The sequence below is a fragment of the Podarcis melisellensis genome, assembly GCF_964234715.1.
Source record: "Podarcis melisellensis genome assembly, chromosome: 6".
Lineage (NCBI taxonomy): Eukaryota > Metazoa > Chordata > Lepidosauria > Squamata > Lacertidae > Podarcis > Podarcis melisellensis.
This window is the reverse complement of record NC_138538.1, coordinates 6,590,308-6,613,231: the sequence shown is the minus strand read 5'-3', so window position 1 is coordinate 6,613,231 and position 22,924 is coordinate 6,590,308. Positions and strand designations below refer to the sequence as shown.

At 46.6% G+C, this 22,924-nt stretch overlaps 1 protein-coding gene across 3 annotated transcripts in view; it reads left to right on the top strand.

Moving 5' to 3' along the window:
* The window catches only part of RGS19 (regulator of G protein signaling 19), a 62,642-nt gene that overhangs the window by 20,741 nt on the left and 18,977 nt on the right, over nucleotides 1-22,924 (top strand). Inside the window, exon 1 of one of the 3 annotated variants that reach the window (XM_081917336.1) lies at nucleotides 5,033-5,185. The exons of 1 other annotated variant lie outside the window; for it this stretch is intronic. The gene's annotated coding sequence lies outside the window, so the exon portion shown is untranslated. Of the gene's footprint in view, nucleotides 1-5,032; nucleotides 5,186-10,143; nucleotides 10,552-22,924 lie in introns of those variants that run through there. One more of the 3 variants, XM_081917338.1, reaches the window with a different exon arrangement.

The window sequence follows — 22,924 nt, the reverse complement described above, 5'->3', positions numbered from 1 at the left end:
TTCCTTAAACTCCTTCCCAGCGCCCTCTACCCTATAAAATAGGTAAAGGGTAAAGGGAGCCCTGACCATTAGGTCCAGTCGTGGCTGGCTCTGGGGTTGTGGCGCTCATCTCGCTTTACTGGCAGAGGGAGCCGGCGTACAGCTTCCGGGTCATGTGGCCAGCATGACTAAGCCGCTTCTGGCAAACCAGAGCAGCGCATGGAAACGGCGTTTACCTTCGCGCCGGAGCGGTACCTATTTATCTACTTGCACTTTGACGTGCTTTTGAACTGCTAGGTTGGCAGGAGCTGGGACCGAGCAACCGGAGCTCACCCTGTCATGGGGATTTGAACCGCCAACCTCCTGATTGGCAAGTTCTAGGCTCTGTGGTTTAACCCACAGCGCCACCCGCGTCCCTTACCCTATAAATAGCTTTATTCAAAATAGTGGTTTGCACTGCCCACTCAGGAAGATAATGGCACAGTGAAATTCAAAGCAGGAGCAATTAATTGCACATTTATTTCAAATCCAATTAAAGCTATTTAGTTTAATGAATTTGGCAAAACGGATGCTCTTGATGCTGTGATAACCAGCTTTTCGATGGGGCAAAGTGATCTGTAGCTTCTGAGAATTTGTTCAGAAGTAAGCTGAATGCTCTTGGGCAGTCTTAACAGACAACAATAAGATCCACCTTGGCGGCCAAAGGGGTGCTTTCAAAGAGATCTTCAAAATTCTTTTCTCCACAATTGACCCATTTCTGACACCCGCCTTTTTTCCCTGTGGGGCTGGGCTTCTCTCATGTGGCAGTGACTCTCGGATCAGGACGCATGTGAATAAGTGAGCTCTGCTTCAAGGTCTCAGATGTGTGATGGCCAGTGAGTTGGCCACTGGCTCTTCTGCCTCTGTAGAGCAGCTTGATGGGTCAACAAAACTGGATCGCCTTTCTGTGAACACCCGGGAAAAGAGATGAGCTTAATACTGTCTTGTTGGAAGCACATTCCACAGGGCAGGTGCTACCACACCAAAGGCCCAGAGCAGGCATAGACAAACTCCGGCCCTCCAGATGTTTGAGACTACAATTCCCATCATCCACTGGTCCTGTCAGCTAGGGATGATGGAAATTGTAGTCCCAAACATCTGGAGGGCCAGAGTTTGCCTATGCCTGCTCCAGTGCATACAGCTCTACTAAGAGCAACTCTCCGGAGGGAATGAAGTGACCAGGCAGGGGTATACATGGTTAGGAATCCCTGGAGATAACCTAGGACTCAGGTAAAGATAAAGGACCCCTGACAATTAAGTCCAGTCGCGAACAAATCTAGGGTTGCGGTGCTCATTTCGCTTTTCTGGCTGAGGGAGCCGACGTTTGTCTGCAGACAGTTTTTCCGGGTCATGTGGCCAGCATGACTAAGCCGCTTCTGGCGAAACCAGAGCAGTGCATGGAAACGCCGTTTACCTTCCCGCCGGAGTGGTACCTATTTATCTATTTGCACTTTGACATGCTTTCGAACTGCTAGATTGGCAGGATCTGGGACCGAGCAACGGGAGCTCACCCCATTGCGGGGATTCGAACCGTGACCTTCCGATCGGCAAGCCCAAGGCTCAGTGGTTTACACCACAGCACCACCCGCGTCCCTAAGGACGCAACTACACAGCTGCAAAAAAAAAAGGTTTAAATGTGTTGTAAAGTGCAGTATACAAATGTGACACTAGATGGCAACAGTGAGCTATGCAAAATTCAATGTATTTTTCAAAACTTTTTTTTTTAAAAAAATGCATTTTCGCAGGATTTTTAATATGTGTGTAGATTCCACCCTAGTCCCACATTGTCCAGGGTTGTCGTAGCTCCTGCCCAGAGAAATATCATGCAAGGAGCTGTCTGCAGAACCCAAGTTGGGATATATATCCCTGCTGATGGCAGTATACAGTGCATGGGAATGGTATGGATTTGTGCTGGTCCAGGGGGGAGGTTACCGTGGGGCGAGGTCCAGGACCTGAGTTGAGGGTCGGCAGACAGTACTCCTCGGGCGAAGCGGGGTCCACAGCGGGAAGCTGGGCAAGGACAGGAACTCTGGGGGAAACAGGACTGGATGCTGGCCGAAACAGCTCTTCAACGACTTTGCTCCCGCAACCTGGGACCGGGCTGACTGGCCTTTATCTTCTCTGAGGCCAGGGGCGGTCCCGGCCCCCAGGAGCCCCTCCTCTCCTGGCCTTAAGGCGAGCACTCCTCCTGGGAGAAACCAGTTCCCTTCGCCTCTGCAGTTCAGGAGAGGCTGAAGGGTTACTGGGCCCAGGGGGAGACTCACCTGTAGGCACTGAGTCCTCAACCACCTCTGGAGCCAGAGTGGATTCACCTGGTGCCTGCTCCTGAGGATTCGGCACAGGTGCAGGCGCTTCAGAATCAAGGCCCTGCCCCAGTTCAGCCGGCCTTGGAGGCGGGGACTCCTGTGCAGGCTGGGATTCCTCCGGTTCAGCCTCTGAATCGGATTCCCAGGCCATCACAGGATTTAAACTGGATTTGAAAGGGGCTTTGGAGACAGCAAAGAAGCCACATAGAAGTTGTGATTTGGAAAGCAGAGAGAAGCTAGTTCTGAAGCAACTTGCATTTTGAAACCCAACCAAAAAAAGGGTGTTTTTTTAATCATGGCAGTCGTTTGATTCCATTCATTAGTCAAGAGTATATTGGAAGGACATAGCTTATTTGGCAATGAGAGCTGTAGTGGAAATGTATAATTAGTTAGTGTGTTTCACCTGATTTTCATATTTAATCACAGCCAAGACTCTTTATAAAGCAATTCTCTCAACCTCTTTGCTCCTTCTCCAACTCAAGGGATGCCACCCATCCATAATGGCCCAAACCTGTAAGAGCTTGAATCTTTAGCTAGTGGAAAACATATTCTGCACAGCATCGGCCCATATTTTCTGTGTTTTGTTGGAATGTTGTGGGGGCTGTGTCGCCTTGATTTTATGCAGAAGTGAGTGGGCCCGGTGGGGCTTACTTGAAAGAACCTGTTCACAGAATTGCCCTGAAACTGTGTGGGATTGAGGTTAAAATCAGCAACACATTTATAGAAAACTATTTGGTGTACCTTTCTTTTGTTTAAGTACCCTTGCTGTGTCACTTGGCTACGTTGAAATTATTCTTAATTTCATTTATGAATCCCTTCCTTCGAAGCATCTCAATTGACACAACACAATCCAAACCACATACATTGCATATATATTTTTTAAAAAAATAGTTTGAGCAATTAACATATATGAAAAGAGTTCATAAAGCAGTTTCAGATGCATTCAGATAACAGCTGGGACATACATAGTGCTTAGTTCATAGCGTTGGAGACTGTCATTCCCATTCAGAAAAATGAAATACTGTGCAAGATGGTGAGTGGTATAATGCAGGCTTGCATTTAGCTACTAGCCTGGTAACCACTGGTAGGCAATGCCATGCAGGTGAATGAAAGCCTTCTGGGGGAAAGGGAACTAGACACCTGGAAGCAGACTACTCAAACCTTCATTGGAAGAGAGTTCCATAGTTTGGGGGCAGCCCAGGAGAAGACCCCTTTCCCCACAGAGGCTAAGCCAGACTTTTTGTTAGATGGAGGTCTGTAGGTCAGGCATGTCCAAAGTCCGTTTTGGGGGCCTAATCTGGCTCAACAACTTTGGGGCGAAATCCTAAAAAGTTCAACAACTTCAATCCTAAGAAAAGGTCAGAGGTCAACAACCTTGGTTGGCCCTCACGGCCCTTCACCTCTTCAAATCCAGCCCTCTTTGAAAAAAGTTTGGACACCGCTGCTGTAGGTGAACCTCCTCAAGAAGGTTTCAAGAGCTGGAAGGGAGGGCAGGTTCATAATGGGACTACAGATAATTAGGACCCAAGTTGTTTTAGGATTTAGAGATCAGACATAGCGCAGGAATGTCCAACCTATAGATCGCAATCTACTGGTAGATCACTGGGGTGCTTCAGGTAGATCGTGGGACAATAGGAAGTGATCACTGAGAAACAGCTTTACCCTCCCCCCCAAAGCTAAACAACCCTTGGCAAATCTCCCCTCGTTTAGTTGCCACCTTTGGTAGATCACTGTCAGTTTTTTTATACTGGGAGTAGATCACAGTCTCTGGAGAGTTGGACGTGTCTGGACATAGGCAAGGGATGTTTTGCATGCAGAAGGTGTCTGGATCATTCCCAGGTAGGACTGGAAATGTCCCCTCCTTGAAAAATTGGAGAGATGCTACTAGCCTGTGTCAGCAATGCTGAGCCATCTGGGCCAGTGGTCCGACTCTATAAGCAGCTCCCTGTTTTCCTGTGTTCACATCACTTGGCAAGCCGTTTGTCTCATTCTGCACCAGCTACAAGTTCCAGACATTTCGCCCCAAAGGCAGGCTCCACATAGAATGCCTCTCAGTCGGCAGATCTGGAAGTTGCATGGTCTGAATGAGAACAGCCTGGTCTCTGTCTTCCTGTGGCACTCAAAGCAGGCATGGCTGCCAACGCTGATAAAATGCCATAAGCTGCCACCTGGGATTCCAAGAGCTCAGCCACATTGCTTAGGCCAGCAGATCCCAATCTTTTGCAACGTATTTTTTTAACCAGCTTTGGCGATTAGGTTAAAGCACCTCCATAATTGCCAAAAAATGCTTATTTTTGCAGTATTTTAAAACCAGTTGGTGATTAGATGGATGCACCTCCATATTTGCAAAAAATAAAAATAAAATGCTTATTTTTTGCCATATTTTTGCTGAAGAGGTTTGGGGCGCAGCAAGAGAACGTAAGATGGAACGCGCGCTCTCTCTCTCTCTCTCTCTCTCTCTCTCTTGTTCCATACCCCACCGTTCTGTGCCCCCCTCCACACTCTTTCTCGTTTTCTCAACCACTTCCTCTCTTCATTCTCTGCGCGGCCACCAGCTTTTCCTGTCTCTAGGAAGCCTTCACAAGAGATGGCCGGGGCTTTCCCAAAAAAGGGCTTTAGCGTTGCATTTAGATTATGCCATTTCCTTTGCCACTCCCTTTCCTGTGAAGTAACAAGACATTCACTTCCCCTCTCCTCTTTTTTTTTCTTTTTGTTCTATCACCCCTTGAGTCTATCTATCTGCCTTTTTTTTCCTCCTTCCTTTTTTGCAAAATGTGTTGTGCCGTGCCCTGCAAGTAGACATCAGTCTGCTTGGAGAGACCTCAAGATGGCTAGATGGAATCCTGCCAGCCACGGAACAGGTAAGGGAACCTGTACTAACCTGGAACCCTTTTCCCCATGCTCTCACGGTTGCCTTCTTCTGACTTCGGGCAAGATTGCCTTTCGCAATGGGGTGGTGTCTCTGCAACTGCCCAGCCCCAGCAGTTTTTGCAAACAGTTGTCCACAGTGTTTGGGGCTTTTTTGGTTTTTAACCACCTGCCCACAACTTTATGTGTCTGTTGCCAGGGGGAGGAAGCTGGTTCTTTCCCCCCACCTGTTTGCAAAAGCTTCCTTGCAGGGAGGCAGTTCTTACGAACTGTGGACAAATAAATGTCTACCTGTCTGCCTCATTTAAGGGCCTGCCTGTCAAAGCCATATTCTAAAAACTTCAGTGCTATGCTGTAGTTCATTCCCGAATGATTTCCCTTAATGCACATTTGTATTCCGGTGTCTTCATAAGTAGGGGAATTTCTGCTTACTCAGAAGCTTGGCGTTTCGGGAATATTTGTGCTCAGAGCTGGAAAAAATATTTCATATCCTATTTTACGCTGGTGTGACCCGTCCTTGTCTCAATGCTTTCTGCTCGTTCCCTTCCATTTTCCTCTTCATATCCTCCCCACCTCTTTTTTCCTCCCATGCCTTTGTTCCTCTCACTTTACCAGACTTCTTTTTAGCTGCTTCTGCCACCTCCGTTTCTCTCCCCCCGCCGGCTGCCAACCTCCTCTTTCGGGGATCATAAATGCATAGATGTTTAAGTGGATTATCATATTGATGCTTCGGTTCACGCTTATTGGTCGGCGCATAGAAATAAGCCTTCTTTGAAGCGCCGCGCTCGTGCCGCCGTCGCTCCTCGGAAGACAAAATTGTGTGGGTGCCTCTTCTGCGTGGGAAACTGTTTGCACAAAGTGGGTCCTGTGCGTGGTTTTACTGCAAACCTTGCTCTTTTTGCAGGGGAGCTGTGGCCAAAGATGGCGCTCGAGGCATTTGGGTGTCATTTCACCACAATGCATTCCTTGGGTGCAATGGCAACCACCTAGTTTGCCATCTCCTTCCTCTATGTTGGCACTGAGGTCACCCTCAGCCGTCTCCCAGCAGCCGTTGTGGGTGAACTGGGAGACACCCAGTGATGGCACGTTCTCCCCAGGAGCTACCGTGTTTTTTGCTCTATAAGACTCACTTTTCCCCTCCTGAAAAGTAAGGGGAAATGTGTGTGCGTCTTATGGAGCGAATGCAGGCTGTGCAGCTATCCCAGAAGTCAGAACAGCAAGAGGGATTGCTGCTTTCGCTGCGCAGCGATCCCTCTTGCTGTTCTGGCTTCTGGGATTCAGAATTTTTTTTTCTTGTTTTCCTCCTCCAAAAACTAGGTGCGTCTTGTGGTCTGGTGCGTCTTATAGAGCGAGTATTTTCTGAACCCCCCACATTGCCCTCTTTCCAGTAACTGGCAACTCTCCCCCCTGGCCATTTCTGTTTTCTAAGCCCATAAACTTCTCCCAGAACGTATTAATCCGCTTCTGCTTTTATCCGTTTTATTTAAATATTCATACGACGTTTCACATTTTAGGATTTCTGCTCCAGATTATTTTCATTTCTCCGTTCACATTAACTCTATTTCAAGACGGCGTAGTGGCAGAACACATCGTACTGTCAGGTTACAATTGTATTTTATTTTATTTTCTGACCAGAATTTGGCTACATAACTTCAACGTCCAAGTAGTTTGCTTGTTTTATTATTATTATTACTCTGTATTTTGTATTTCTGCATTGTGATTTTATGTTGTAACTGCCCTGAGAATCACAGGTATACAAATTAAAAAATAATAATAGTTCGTGAGTTTCCTGAAGCTATTTTATTCTAATTGTCCCTCTAGTTTAATAGTATATTAAAGGCAGTAAGCGAGTTTCCTTTCTGCTTGGATTAGTCATCGTTTTGTGTTGTGATGTAGGGGCGTCCTTTTCATTGCCTGCTTTTATTTTATTTTTATTTTAAGAAGACCCAAGGTGGTTACAGGATCTGACGGGAGTCGCCATCCTGGTGGAATGATTCGTACCCACATATCAAAATTTCCCCTAAAATCCCACCATGCGCTGCCGCCAACCGCTCCCAAATCTACTCCAAGTGGGAAGTTTTAAATGCTTGTGTTTCATTGTGTGTTTTAATATTTTGTTGGGAGCCACCCAGAGCGGCTGGGGCAACCCAGTCAGATGGGGGTGGCATATTAAATAACAAAATTACTATTATTATTGCTCCCCAAAAAAATTTGGGGGGGGATCCCCACAGCAGATGGGTGTGTGAAGAGAGCGAGGGCAATTTCCACAGCACGGACAGAAGTCATTCGCAACTTTGTGCCATATACTATAAACCAGTGACGGCCAAACATGGCCCTCCAGCTGTTTTGGGACTACAACTCCCATCATCCCTAGCTAGCAGGACCAGTGGTCAGGGGTAATGGGAATTGTAGTCCCAAAACAGCTGGAGGGCCAAGTTTCGTGATCACTGCTATAAACACCCCCCCCCCAAAAAAAAAAAACTTGGGAAGTATAGTTTGTTCAGGGAAACCCCCTATTCCCCTTCGCAGGACTACAGTTCCCAGAGTCGTTTTATAGTTGACTCCTCTTCAGAAGGGAGTGCAAAAAATGGCGGCCTTCCTGGCCACTCTCAGCACCCTGAACAGACGCCATTTCCCAGGATGCTCTGGGGGAAGCCATGATGGTTTAATGTGGCATCATCGTGCTTTGAATATATCCTAATCCAAAATTCAGTTCCACAGAGTTCCATGGCACTTACTCCCAGGAAACTGACAACAGTATATGATTTGCTGCCTTAGGACTTACTTCTAAATAACAAGCATTGCAGTTTCTTGATTATTAATAGCAGCATCGTGAGTGACACCATCCTGAAATTTTATAATTGCAGATAGAAGCATCCTCTAAGATGCTTACTGTGACATGTGTGCATCTAAAATCAAGAATATGATTTTTTTTCTTTTGGAACTATTGGTTTCTATCCCTTGCAGATTTATGAAAATTAAATAAATCAACTAAATCAACAGTTTCATGCAAATTTACTTGAAAGTGAATGTGGCCTTTGGGCTGGATTCAAACCCTGTGGTTTTCAGTGTGAGAATTAAGCCTCTGGTTTCCAGGCGGTGAAAATATCCCAAGTACATAGTGGGCAAAGATGCCCAGGAAATTAGATGAAAACTAGGCCCGGTCCTAACATTAGGCCGGAAGAGGCGGCCTACCTCAGCTGGCAGTTTCTTGTGGGGCCAGCAAAGAATGGCAAAAATTGACAATTAGTTAACCAACATGTATTTTTACCACAGGTTTGTGGTAGGAGAGGTGAATGCCGTTTGGATATGGCGTCGCCAAAATGCCTTGGGTCGTCTCTGGATGTGAGGCAACTTTACTGGGAATCTTTTTGCCCCTTGTGGGGCTCAAACCCACGACCCTGAAATTAAGAATCTCATGCTCTACCGACTGAGCAATGTGGGCGTTTTTGTATATATATATTTTTCTTTGCAAATTCATATACTGCTTAATAGTAAAATGCCGAAGCAGCGAACCATGTCAAATTCTCTTTTTAATAATAATAATAATAATAATAATAAGACACAATAACCTATCACTAGGTCAGACTGCAGGGAAAGCTTGTGGAAATAAATTGTAAACTTTTTTTTGCATGGCTTTTGGCCGTTCCAGTGGAATGTACTGTAGTCTCTGTTCCCCTTGGAATTCCAGTTTTTTAAACTTAATTTGTGCGGCGTAGGGCTGGCTCCTGGTGACCCCTTTGAACGTCACACTGCCGAATCACCAAGCCACAATTTGGAAACCGGGCGGCAATGACTCTTGAACTGCGCTGTTAAATCTGTTGCGTACGAGTCCAGGTTCCCCAGAACAAAAAGGGGGAGCCGCCCCCTTTTCAAAGCAAAGAGACGGGTCCTTATTTTGTTGTCTTGGGAAATTTCCGCATTTTCAGATTGTTCCTCTTCGCAATTAACACACTCTCTCTCCTTCCTCTTTTTAAAGGGCGTTTTGAGATAAACTGCCCCGGTATTTTAGCTACCCAAAATGAACTTCCTCCTTTGCTCTGCTGCTGGGCAGATCCTCTGCAGATTTTCGTGGGCCCTCGCTAGGCCCAGGTCTGTAGAGCTTGCAGTCTGCAAAGCCACATTCAGCCCACTGAAAGTGGATGGTGGCCTTCAGAAGTCTAGGGAACAGAATTAGGGACCGACCATTTTTTGTAATCGTAATCAAAGAATAATAGAATTGGAAGGGACCTCAAGGGTCCAAACCCCTTCAATGCAGGAATCTCAGCAAGGGCCCTTCTCCTCCCAACTATTGCTGTCTCACACTTTCTCCACTCTAAAATCTGGAGATTCTCTGTGCTCCGAAAACCCAAAAAGAATAGCCATGGTGTGTGACCTTTTCCAGGTTGCGGCCAATGGGTTTGAACTAAAGGGACCTGTCTGATAACGAAAATAACTTGCTAGTTGGGCATTTCCCCCCATTTGTTTGCTTAAGTTGATCCCGAAGAGACAAGCCAGCCGTTACTGCTGAGCTTCAAAAGCAGCTTGTCTTTTCGGCACTAGAAGTTGCTTAAAACCACAGTGCCTTGAATTGCAGCCCCAAATACTGGTTGAGCAATGCTGTAAGTTTCAGAGATGGTGCGATTAATCACATCGAAGGGTCTCCCTCGTACTTTTGTTTGTTTGTGGCCACTAATAAATCACTTCTTGGATTACCACTTGGTCAGCAGGACTGGGCGAAACTTTCCCCCGCGATATTCGTAGGCTGCTACCAGTCAGAATAAACCATCCTTCCTCAACCTCTGGTGTTTTGCACTGCAGATCCAAACTAACCAGGTGTTTTAGACTACAAGCACCAGATGTGCTGGCTGGGAGCTGTAATCCAAAATATCTGGAGGGCACAAGGTTCGGGAAGGCTGGAATAAACTGTATTGGGGGGCAAGATGGGCTAATTGACCTGGGATAAAGCACCAGCTTCGTCTATTTCCATGTTCACGCGGAGCCTCCTTCCTTTGGGATTTCCACTGAAAGCATCTGTCAGTGCATGTTTATTAGGCGTAAGATATCCCAGCAGCTGGGAAGGAAGATTAGCCACCAAAAGAGATCAGCGGGGAGAAGCCCTCGCCAACAGACAGCTCCCTCCTCCAGCAAAGAGCTGCTGTGCTTGCTGAGTACAAGTCCCGGGGCAGCTTCCTCCTGCTGTGAGCACTGGGGAAGTCAAGGGGCAAGGCAGTCCTGAAGCCTTTCCAGCCTTCCTTCTATGCTGGTAGGGGCAGCATGTGGCCAGGAGTCCTGTGTGTTCAACACAGGCGGATCCAAATTCCTTGCAAGCTCAAGCACCGTATCTTGCAGCCTTGCAGCCTGGCTCTCGGACTTTAGCGTGAGTTACGATATTCTTGGTGTATGTGCATGAATGTAGATGTTGTGGTTGTATCGAACAAAGCCCTCCCATTTGCTCCAGGACTTAACATTTGTGCAAGGCAACGTCCCCTCTCCTTCCCATGTTGCCCCCGGATCCTGGGGGTGGGGGCAGAGCAGGAGGGGAAGTTCTGCTGCACAAGTAGAAGTCCTTTTTGCAAACAGGATGACTTTGTTCAATCCATTATTTGTTTCTTAATTGAACAGTGGTACCTCGGGTTAAGAACTTAATTCGTTCTGGAGGTCTGTTCTTAACCTGAAGCTGTTCTTAACCTGAGGTACCACTTTAGCTAATGGGGCCACCACCGCCGCACGATTTCTGAAGCAAAGTTATTAACCCGAGGTACTATTTTTGCATTAGCGGAGTCTGTAACCTGAAGCGTCTGCAATCTGAAGTGTCTGTAACCCGAGGTAGCACTGTATTGAATATTTAGAGTTGAGATTAAATAAATTCCTATGTGTATTTTTTTAAAACAACACTCAACTGAAAGCAATGCAGTGAACCTGGCTAGCTTCTTTCACCTCTGTTTGCATTCTGGGAAAGGTGATTGTGCAAATGCTCGTGCGAGCCTCATCTCTGACCAACGAAGGCCAGAGTTGCATAGAGAGGCTGCTGAATGACAGGAAGGAGTTGCCCAAATGGTGAAACCAGATGCTCATCAACAAATGTAGAGTTCCCAATCCTGCCTTGGCCTCTAAAGGTGAAGGAAGTGGAATCGTTTTTGTGTTGTGTGTGCTTAACCCTTCCCTGGCAGCAACTTTCCCCATTTCCCTGGGAAACATGGTCTTGGAGCTCAGCTAGAGTGAGGACCAGGTTCAGACTACCAGTAATGACCGAGGGAATACAGTGGTACCTCGGGTTAAGCACTTAATTCGTTTTGGAGGTCCGTTCCTAACCTGAAACCGTTCTTAACCTGAAGCACCACTTTAGCTAATGGGGCCTCCGCTGCGCCGCTGCTGCACGATTTCTGTTCTCATCCTGAAGCAAAGTTCTTAACCCGAGGTGCTATTTCTGGGTTAGCGGAGTCTGTAACCTGAAACGTCTGTAGCCTGAATCGTCTGTAACCAGAGGTACCAATGTAGTTAATTCCCTGGCCTCCCTGCACACACATATTGGTTCTTCCCTGCAAGTGACCAGCCCCTTTTTCCCCCTCTCTTCAAAGGCAAACACAGGATTAGTAACCCTGCTCCCATGTTTTATGATGAATCACTAGTTCTGGCCTCAAGTTAGGGATGGCTGTTTTTTATGCACATTTTAGTATATGCATTTTTTTTTTGTACACATTGCTTGTGTGGAGAACTGCATTGCCATATTCAGAGAAGTGCCCATTTCAAAGGGATGCCTGTGTTTTGGTTCACACATTGGACAGTGCAGAATAGGTAGATTCGCCTTTCAGTGCAAACTGAATCAGATTCCACCCCCATCTCTATTTCAAATGCACTTTAGAAATTTTGAGTAGGCAGGGCCAGTCTTGTTTTTCAGCAGGACACATGCAGCTTTTCCAACCAAAGCAGCAGCAGCAGCAGCATGCATCACTTCTCCAACCGATGCAAGAACGATGGAGGCTCCCTCCTTCCTAGTTTCTACCTTTCAGCGCTCTGTACACTCCATCTTCCCCAGTGCCTTCTGCTTCCAGAATGGGTTGGGTAAAGACTTGTGGGGAAGATGGGTGGATGAAGGCTCACGATGGATAGCTCACTCAGTAGAGCACGAGACTCTTAATCTCAGGGCCATGGGTTCAAGCCCCACGTTGGGCAAAAGATTCCTGCATTGCAGGAAGGTGGACTATAGATGACCATCGTGGTCCCTTCCAACTCTACAATTCTATGAATTACGGAAGGTTGCATATGTCTGCACTCCTTAATTCTGTAAAGCTTTCTAGGGCCCCTTAGAAAGACGTCCGTCTTTCCAGACATTTATTTTGGGGAAGAGGCTGTCACTCAAGCCACGGTGTGCATGCTTTGCATCCAGAAGTTCCTCTGTTCCATTTCCCCCCTTCCCACCCTGCAATCTTCACTGAACAGAGACAGAAGTGGCAGATCAGAGAAGAGCACTGAGTGAGCCCCTAGAACAGTTGCGGAGGAGGAGATCAGAAAGCGTATTTTATTTCTGCCTCGACTGGCCCAGGCAGCGATGGAGAGGCAGGCAGTATTAGGTCTCCCTCCCTGTCACAGTCCCAGGACGTCCATCTCCTCTCCAAGCCTGCAATAAATTCTCCCCGCCTGTGCCACTGGGTCGCCCATCGATTGGAAAAAGCCAGGACTGGAGAATGAATGACTCTTAAGGGCCATTCTTGCATTTTACGCTTTAGTTCAGGGGTCAGCAAACTTTTTCAGTAGGGGGGTGGTCCACTGTCCCTCATACTTTGTGGAGGGCTGGACTATATTTTTTTTTGGGGGGTGAACGAATTCCTATGCCCCCACAAATAACCCAGAGATGCATTTTAAATAAAAGGACACATTCTACTCATGTAAAAACATGCTGATTCCTGGACCATCCACAGGCCGGATGCTTGGCAGAAGTTGGAACTTAAATCCCTGCTGGAGGGGCACACTTTGCAATCACATAGCGACTCTTGAGCTTAGGACAGTGGTGTTCAAACGTTTTTCAAAGAGGGCCAGATTTGATGAATTGAAGGACCATGGGGGCCAACCAAAGTTGTTGAGCTTTATTCAGGATTTTACCCCCCAAAATAAGACTGCCACAGGGGCCAGATTAGGCCCCCAAAACAGACTTTGGACATGCCTGGTTTAGGAGATTGAGAAAGCCATGTTATTACAGAAAATGCATGTTTGTTGGGAAAGTTCCCTAAGGTGGAGTCGCCTTGAGCTATGCATCTCTTCAGGAGAGACGCACAAATTATGTCTCATCTCCCAAGGTAGGAATGAAAAAGGAGGAGGTAGGAAATGAGGTTAGCAACCCAGGAGTACATCGGTCAGTCTTGCACCTGCTGGAAGGTCAACACAGGTTAGGCCAGGAAGGACAAGGAGGTTCCTTTCTCGCATGCAGACAAATCAGCCTCCAATGCAGTTTCAGCACTTCCTCCATGCAGCAGGTTTCTGCGATGCCATTGCGTAATCCTCCCCATCTCCCCTTTTTTCCTCCCTCCAGCCTCCTCTCCCTGTCTTTCTCTCTCAACTCCATTTCCTCCCCCTTGTGTCTTATCCTTGCCTCTTCCTGCCTCGGACAGCCAAAGGCATAAAGGGCTTTCACTCCCTCATCAAACTCTCACACAGGAGAGAATCTCAGGTGGCCTCTTTCCGGCTGGGAAAGCTATTGGCAAGTCAGAAGGTGCAGAGACATCGTTCAGGGTTTTCTCTTCCCCTCTTTGCTTTCTCGCAGGGCAACACAAGCACAGGAAAGAAGGTCTCATGTAGAAGCCGCAAGCTGCGTCGGCAGAGCCCGTATGCAGCATGACACTAGCTACAAGCTGGGAATGGCAGTTCCAGAACGTTGTTCCATTTTCCAGGGCTGGAAAAATCCCAGAAAACCCTGTTGCATCCTGGCAAGGGTTTCCTTGCAGTTGTAACTGGAATGGGCATCGTCGGAATAGAAATGGCAAGATATTCTCCGTAAAGGCTCCTATCGCTGTCTTGGGTGCATTGAGGTTCTTTATTCCACAGCTGTTCCAGGGAGATGATCCCAGACTTTTACAGCTCTGCTAGTTTTTGTTTTTATTTTTTTTCAAATCCCAATCCGATTTCTAATTGCCATCATCTGTTTCTTCGGGTGTGGTCTGGCTAATTCCCCCCCCCCCCTTTCTCCCAGCTCACATCCTTGTGCTTGCTGAATTGGCCTGGTTTCCGGCTTCTCGCTGTGTGGTGTTAATACATTCTGTGAGGCAAGCACCTGGGATTCATGGGAGCATGTGTCTGGTTTTGATATTAACGTAGCCGCAGAGGGAATCCACAGAGTTTGTCGTCAGCTTGGCAGATGTTAACAGAATTGCATAACAGGATTCCAAGCTAAGCCTTTTTATCCTAACATTTGGTGGCACGGGTATTTTTTTTTTTCCTTCATTTATTCTGTGCATTGAAGTTTTCTCATCCAGCTGAGAGTCGTCCCCTGAAACAGCCCTGTTCTCAGAAGCCGATGCCATGAATAGATAAGGTTTACCATAAGGTGCTTGAGTTAGGTGATCTTGACATCCTGTTTGTTTGGGGTCCAAGCAGAAGCGTGTCTTGTTTTTGCCAACAGCCGTTTTGCAATCGTCATTGTAGTTTTATCGAGCACCTTTCAGTGCTTTGGCAATGTTATTATCTCATGCGACAGCCCTGTGAGGCGGGGCCAGTATCGTTGACCCATAGTGCAAATTTGGTGAAAGAGACATTTGTCTGATGCCCTGAGCTACAGGGCTGGGGTGCCTAGAGGAGATGTTTTGGTGAGGATACAACAATTTTTTGATTGGGTGGTGGTGGAATTCATAGGCAGAAGCTGAACACCTTAGCCACCAATCACAGGAGCAATGGAAAAGTTCTTGATACCGCTTTGGTAACAGTTTATGGAATAAGGAGGGCATTAATACAAAAGCATGTGCTGTCTTTTTTTAAAAAAAAAACAACTTCAGTCATTTATATCACTTTTAATCAATACTTTATATACAGTGGAAAAAGACATGCATATTCCAAATACAATGTTGAAAACAGCATTTTTTCATAACAAACAATCCAAACACTAAGTTAATACCATGTACATGAATTCAAGAAGGACCACCCTTTTGTCTGTTGCAGTTTACAGTGGTACCTCGGGTTACATACGCTTCAGGTTACACACTCCGCTAACCCAGAAATAGTGCTTCACATTAAGAACTTTGCTTCAGGATAAGAACAGAAATCGGGCTCCGGCAGCAGGAGGCCCCATTAGCTGAAGTGGTGCTTCACCTTAAGAACAGTTTCAGGTTAAGAACGGACCTCTGGAACGAATTAAGTACTTAACCCGAGGTACTACTGTATTTAGCAATATGCTATAGAAGTAAGAAATGAGTTTTGTCCCCCCCCCCTCCCATTCTATACAGTGATTGAATCTTCTTGCATTTTTCATATTTATAGTAATTCTAGAACTTGCATGATTTACACTATAATTGCTTTTCCTTATTTCAAGCTTCACATTGATGAATTAAAGAAAAGAATATGCTTCTTCTGTATTAAAATTAGCATGGCCCAAGAAGTGATCATCCCTATTTTATTTATTTCCTTGTAAATCTAAAACCAGTTTTTATCAGCATGTGCTGTCTTTGATTCAGTTTCAGCCCTTGATGCCGCCCTGGGCAGGAAGTTATAACTTTGGAATTTCTTGGCAAAGGTTTGGTGGGGAGGGAAATGGAATCATAGAATTGTAGAGTTGGAAGGGACTCCAGGGGTGACCCAATCCAACCCTCTGCAGTGCAGGAACTGCAGCTCAGGAACCCCTGGCAGATGGCCACCAAACCTATGTTTGAAAACCTCCAAGGAAGGAGAGTCCAGCACCTTCCAAGATACTGGCAAGGCCTGGGCAGAACCTTCAAATATGGAGGTGGCGATTGACTTCTGTGCTCTCCCCTCCATGCTGAGGTTGCTGGCAGGATGTTGAGGAAGGAGCAGAACACCAGGCATGCCCCGTGTTTGATGCCCCCAGCCTGTGCTGCGTTGTGTAAGTAAGAGAGTCTAGACTCAGCTTTGGAGCTTCTGTGTCGCGGTGGCTCTGGCTGCTTTACAGATGGTTTGCATGAAAGGGAGAGGCAGTGGCAAGAAGGCTAGCATTGAAACTGGAGGAAAGCGGTTCATTTCTCTCTCCCGGTCCCATGTGCAAATGCAGTAGAGCTGGGAAATGCTCCACAGCCAGCTGTTCGTACCAGGGCCATGGCTCAGTGGCAGGACATGTCCCTGTCTCTTAAAATCTCAAATAGAGTGCCTATCCACATGTGGTGGGAGTGTCCCAAAATCCAACTATTCTGGACAACAGTCATATGAGAAATATTTAAAATAGCCAAGCAAGTATTAGAAATCACCCCAGAAATTGCCCTGCTAAACATCTACCAAGGCAACAATGCCCATTTACACCACAAATACAGTAACTCATAACCCACCTACTTTCAGCAGCCAGAAACATCATAACCAGACACTGGAGAGACCTGTCAGGAGTAAGCATGGACCAATGGTACCAAACAGTATGGGAAACAGCCTTACTAGAAAAATTAACCAATAAATTGAAACTGACACGGGGACAAATAGAAGAAGACGCCTTCACCCCGGTATGGCTCCCCTTTATCACATGCACAGCCCAACAAGACAATGACAAAAATCCACTAACAGCATACAAATCAATATGGCTAACCTGATCCAAAACACCCACCCACCCCACTCACACACGAAAACAAAGACCACCACAGCCAACCACAAATGAACAGCCACACCCCAGGCCAACCCCAACCTCTCTCACCACAAAGGACCACAAACAAACAGCAGAGAACCCGCACAAGCAACGCTGACACAAAACACCATATATATTAAGTAAAATAGAAATATCACCCCCCAACCCCACTCATCTTTCCCCTCCTCCACCTTTTCCCCCCTATTCTTCCTAATGTCTCAACAAATGAAACCAATTTGTAAAAAGAAAAAAATCTGTTACGCGGGAAAAAATACGAGAGAGAGACATTGCACATACCTTTGTAAATCAAGAAAATCTTTAATAAAAATACATTGGGGGGGAAATAGAGTGCCTAGTGTATCCGGCTCGTAAGGTATTGGCTAGCAGGTGCCCCAAGTGAAATGCTGGGGGAGATTTTGGTCAGGGTATCAAAGAATGGTAGAGTTGGAAGGGACCCCAAGGGTCATCTAGTCCAACCCCCTGCAAAGCAGGAACCGCAACTGAGGAATCCCTGGCAGATGGCCATTCAACCTTTGCTTAAAAGCTCCCAGTGAAGGCGAGTCCACTGCCTTTGAGGTGGGTAAGACCTAGAGGGACCAAGACAATGAAAGGTCTGGAAACCAAGCCTTATGAGGAATGGTTGAGGGAGCTGGGCATGTTTAGGGTTGAGAGGAGATAGGATTGCCATCTTCAGATATCTCAAGGCCTGCCCCATGGAGGCTGGAGCAAGCTGGTTTTCTCCTGCTCCAGATGCTAGGACTCATACCAACGGCTTCAAGTTACAAGAAAGGAGATTCTGATTAAACGACAGGAAGAGATTTCTGACAGTGGAACAATCTCCCTCGGGACGTGGTGGACCTTGGAGGTTTTTTAAACAGAGGTTGGTGGCCATGTGCCATGGATGGTTTAGCTGAGATGCCTGCATTGTAGGGGGTTGGACTAGATGACCCTCGGGGTCCCTTCCAATTCTTCAATTCTATGATTTTATGACCATTTAGTGCTAGGGTGAGGAATCTGTGACCTTCCAGAGGCTGCTGGATTCCATCTCCCGTCATCCCTACCAATAATGGCCATTTTGGCTGCAGCTGATTGGAGATGGAGTCCAGCCACATCTTGAGTGCTGCATGGTCCCCATTCCCAGTGCTACACCCAGGTTGGAGAACCTCTGGCCCTCCAGGTCATGCTGGACTCTAGCTCCCACCATCACCAGCCAGCATGGCCACTGGTCAGAGATTATGGGAGTTGTAGCTCAGGTACATCTGGAGGACCACAGATCCCCACCCCACCCCGATTCAGGGCTTTTCTGTACGTAGCTTGACTTGCCAGGGCGTACACACTTCACAGGAAGCTTCATTGCAGGGGGTTGGACTAGATGATCTTTGGAGGTCCTTTCCAACTCCACAATTATATGATTCCGCTAAATCGGACAAATGGTGGACAAATCCATGTTTCCGGACAAACCTGTTTCTTTCCCACGTTGCATTTTTAGACCCGTGCTCAAAAACTTTAGGCATATTTACAAAATATCTCATGCATGAAATGCTCAGCAACCGTGGAGCCTCCATCTGTCAGTATTGCAGGGACAGGGAAGGAGTTAAAGGGACCAACATTGACCCCAGCCTCTTTGGTGGTCAACGGATTCGTCTTGTCTTGTGTGGTGTGCACTTGGAAGTTTTCGTTCTTTATCCTTTTTTAATTGGCCATCTCGGGCTGGCTTGCCCCGCTGCTGACACGGTTCCTAGTCCCACGCAGATTCTGCTCCGGCATGCACAATCCAGCGATTGCGCCACTCTCTGTGGCGCAAGGTCATGCGGCGAAGTTGCAGCAGAGGGTGTCGGATGTGCAAACGGCCCATGGCGCGATCGGTGCTTAGGCCCACAGATTTGTGCTCTTTGGAAGGAGGCAGCTGAAATGGCTAGCAAAACATCCTATCCCAAGTAGTATTCTGCAGTGAAAAGTGAGAGCTAAATACTCTTGCTGTCTCTCTCCCTCCCCTTACCCTTTAATGAGAGGTTCTGTACGGAAGACCATCATTGCAACTGCCCCATTTATGTGTGCAGCCAAGAAGTCTATCTCTCTAATCAGCATTGCCCCATTAAGACAGGAGTGGGAAACTCCCAGGTTTCCAGATGCCTAAATTTGTAGGAACCTGATTCTGTTATGTAGGCTTTGTGACTACTCCAAATACCTTCTTGATTATTATTCCAGTTCTATGTTGGTCTGGATCAGCAAAGAACATGACAGCACTGCTGCTCTTGTTGGGTTCTTAACACCTCTGGAACTTCATGCACCCATTTCTTCATTTTTTAGCAAACATATCTACACCACCCTAACCTACCTTCCAAGGTGGCTGTGAGGATGCTGTGGTATACCGTAAACCCCATTGGAGTGGCTTCTGTTAAGATGCTTCGTATCTGAAGCTTTAAGAAAAATCTCTCTGTGACGACTTCCACACCTGCAGGTCATCGGTTATTTGATGATGAAAAATGTTTGCAGGGGAAAGAGTCCCCTTCCATTGCTGTAAGGCTGTCACACTTTTCAAGTTGTACCAGTGTGGCACATGAAGGGCCTGTGACCATTTACCTATTTCTATTAGTGTATGGAAGTGAGAGCTGGACTGTAAAGAAGACTGATCACCGAAGAATTGATGCTTTTGAATTATGGTGCTGAAGGAGACTCTTGAGAGTCCCATGGACTGCAAGAAAATCAAACTTCTCCATTCTTTTTTTTTATAATAATATTTATTAAGATTTTCAGAAATACAGAAAGAAAAGATTAAAGTACATTCGAAGCCTTATTTTCATATACCCACTTTCCGGGACTCCCTCCTTCCCCCACCCCTACCATATTCCCCTGTCATATTGTTGGTTCCACAAGCTCTCACTTCAAATTAAACCTTAGTTTGTTTAAACCATTAGTCAAATTTAGATTTAAATTTATGCAATCCTCATCAATACACTTAATAAAAGACAAAAGTTCTCTCCACAGGGCCCGCCCCCTTTCCGTTCCACAATTTCCCTTTTTTTGATGATAAAGACACCCCACACAATAGAAATATAAGAAAATAAGAAGTAAAGAAATATAGTAGATAAACAAAAAAGCCAATCCAGAAAATAGTTGACAAGCCTTTGGATTCTATTTCTCTCCCCCCCCCCCCCGTCCCCGGTTTAGTTTCCCCCTGACCACCAATCCTTGTTGTCTGCCTGGAATTCTTAAAATCCATAAGTCACATTTTTCCCCCAACTCCTTGTTGGCTTTTTCTTTTTATAAGTATTTTTAAAATTATTTTGAAACCATTTAACTTCAAATCTTTTAATAAAGCTCCCCCTATTGTTCTTTCCAAGTTATAGTCCAGTTTCCTCTTGTTCCGCTGCTAAAACGTTCTAATTCAGAAGTTTAGTAAGTCTGCAGGAGTTATTATTATTCAGGAACAGAAACTTGCGTTCAGTCCCTTCCTTTCTTCAATAGAAAATTCTATTGTCTCCTTTAGCTGAGCACCCTGTAGACACAATATTGTTTCCGTTTTGCAGCTTTCCCAGAAGATAACCAGTCCTGTAAAATTCCGATGGTATTTTTCCACTTACGACCTTCTTTGTAATGTCCCGAAACTCCTCTAGGGGTGTTGTTGTAACTTTGTTTTCTCTAATCCAAAAGTCCGATTGTTATCCATGTTTTCGCCATTTTGTATCCAAGTTTTAACAGATTGTAACAAATTGTAGCAAAATTAACCAGCAAAGTCCTCATACTAAAGTCCTCTTTGAATTTCCGACTTTGACAGCTACTTTGACAGCTGTCAAAATCTCCTTCGCTTTTCGCCAGGCTCTCTCCTCAATCACCCCGGTTCCCAGGGGGGGGGTTTACGTTTTCCTTCTCCCTCCATTCTTCCTCCAGCACAGTTCTTGTAGTTTCCCATCGTGGAATTCTTAGTTTTTATCAGCAATCCAATTCTTTTTGGACCTTGGTTTTCCAGTCCTTGTTTTGGAAGGTTTACAGTAGGGGGGAGGACTGACTTCCTTTTTGGATCCCCCCCCCCGCTCGTGCCAAATCCGAAAAAAATTCTTTTTTTTCTCCTTTTAAACCCGGTTTCCAAATTACTCACGGGTTGTTGTTAAAATCCGAATTCTCAATGGAAGAAGTCAGCGCTCTCCGCCGGATGGCATGCGGCTTCGCTCGGCAGGGATAGCGGTGGACTCAAAGCACCACGCTTCTCCCCGGCACCCGATCCGTAGCCTTTAAAAAGGCTCCTTCACGAGTCGGGAGGGCGCTAGCGGTGCCAGCCGAGTCTCCATGTCCACGGCCTCCGTGGCCGTGGTTTTTAAGGGTCCCCGCATCGCCGGTGCGGTAGGACCCAGCCCCTGCCGAGCAGGCTCCCTCCGGAGCTCGGAGGGAGTCCGCCATTCGGCGATGGCGCCAACCCGGAAGTCCCAAACTTCTCCATTCTTAAGGAAGTCAGCCCTGAGTGCTCACTGGAAGGACAGATCCTGAAGCTGAGGCTCCAATACTTTGGCCACCTCATGAGAAGAAAAGACTCCCTGGAAAAGACCCTGATGTTGGGAAAGATTGAGGGCACAAGGAGAAGAGGACGGCAGAGGACAAGATGGTTGGACGGTGTTCTCGAAGCTACCAACAGGAGTTTGACCAAACTGCGGGAGGCAGTGGAAGACAGGAGTGCCTGGTATGCTCTGGTCCATGGGGTAATGAAGAGTCGGACTCGACTAAACAACTAAACAACAACATTAGTGCAATGTGCTTTATCATGGGTCTGCCATCAGGTTTTGATCTTCCCCACTTATGGAGCAGAGGACAGGGATGTGGCTTTATTTCTTTTTGTGCATAGGCAGGCATGGAAAACTTGTGTACCGAGTTGGCCAACAGCCTTGGCCAACTGCAGTTGCCTTGCCAGGTTCCTTCCCCCTCCCTTCTGCTGCCACTTGGCTAAGGCTGGGCAGCGGCAAGTCGCAGGTTCAATCTCTCCAGACAAAGCTAGCAAGGACCCTTGTCTGATAGCCTGGAGAGCCTCTACCACTTGGTTTACATCATGCAGACCTATGTGGGCCAATGGTCTGTCTCCGTTGTAAGGTAACTTGCTACGTTCCTAAGTTCCTCTACAGAGCATCAGCCACTGAAATGTCCCGCCTCCCTTTCTTCCAAGAAAGACATGGAGACATGGAGTGTGCCAAGCCAGTCATGGTGCCCTACCTAAAATGTGGGGAGGGGGACCACCACACTCACATGCCCACACTTCTGTAGGACCAAGACTTGGAGGAAAGCTCATCGTGTTCTCCAGAGGGTAGAAGAACACTGTCCTGTCCTTGGTGAACATGGTCAGCCAGGGAACATGGAGGCACCTGTGGCCTTCCAGGTGTGGTTGGAGTAGAACTCCTGTCCGCCCCAACCAGCTTGGCCAAAAGTCAGTTTGGTGTTGGAGTCCAACAACATCTGGAGGTACCACAGGTTCCCTGCCTCTGTGACGAAATGCAGGTGCCTTCTTTGGTACATCGTACCAGTCGTAGGTTTAAATTTAAAAGAGAGCTTATGTGGACAAATCCGTAGACACCTGAAAGATTAAGCCATGTGTTCCCAGGAACAGAGGCTGTTTGTTGGGGTGGGGTGTTGAGTGTGGATATAGTCCAAGTGATGGACCTTTAGGGAACCAATATTTGTGATACGACACATAAGCAGAATGTAATAATAATACTGTGTTATGTACATTCTTTCCCACCAATTCAGCTAAGGAGACCTATATTCATGAGCAGACATAGTAGGCGTGTGTCATTTACGGATTAGGAAGTAGATTGGGAATTGGAAGCATATCCAAGTGAGGATGTAGTTTAGCAGTGTGACTTTGAACAGGATGTTCATTCCAATGAGCATCTGAATACATGTTATTGCACACCAGACAACATACTAGCACCTTCTCTTCTCTTCTCTTCTCTTCTCTTCTTTACATGTGATGAGCAGGATCATCAGTCTCTTTGCTTCAGAG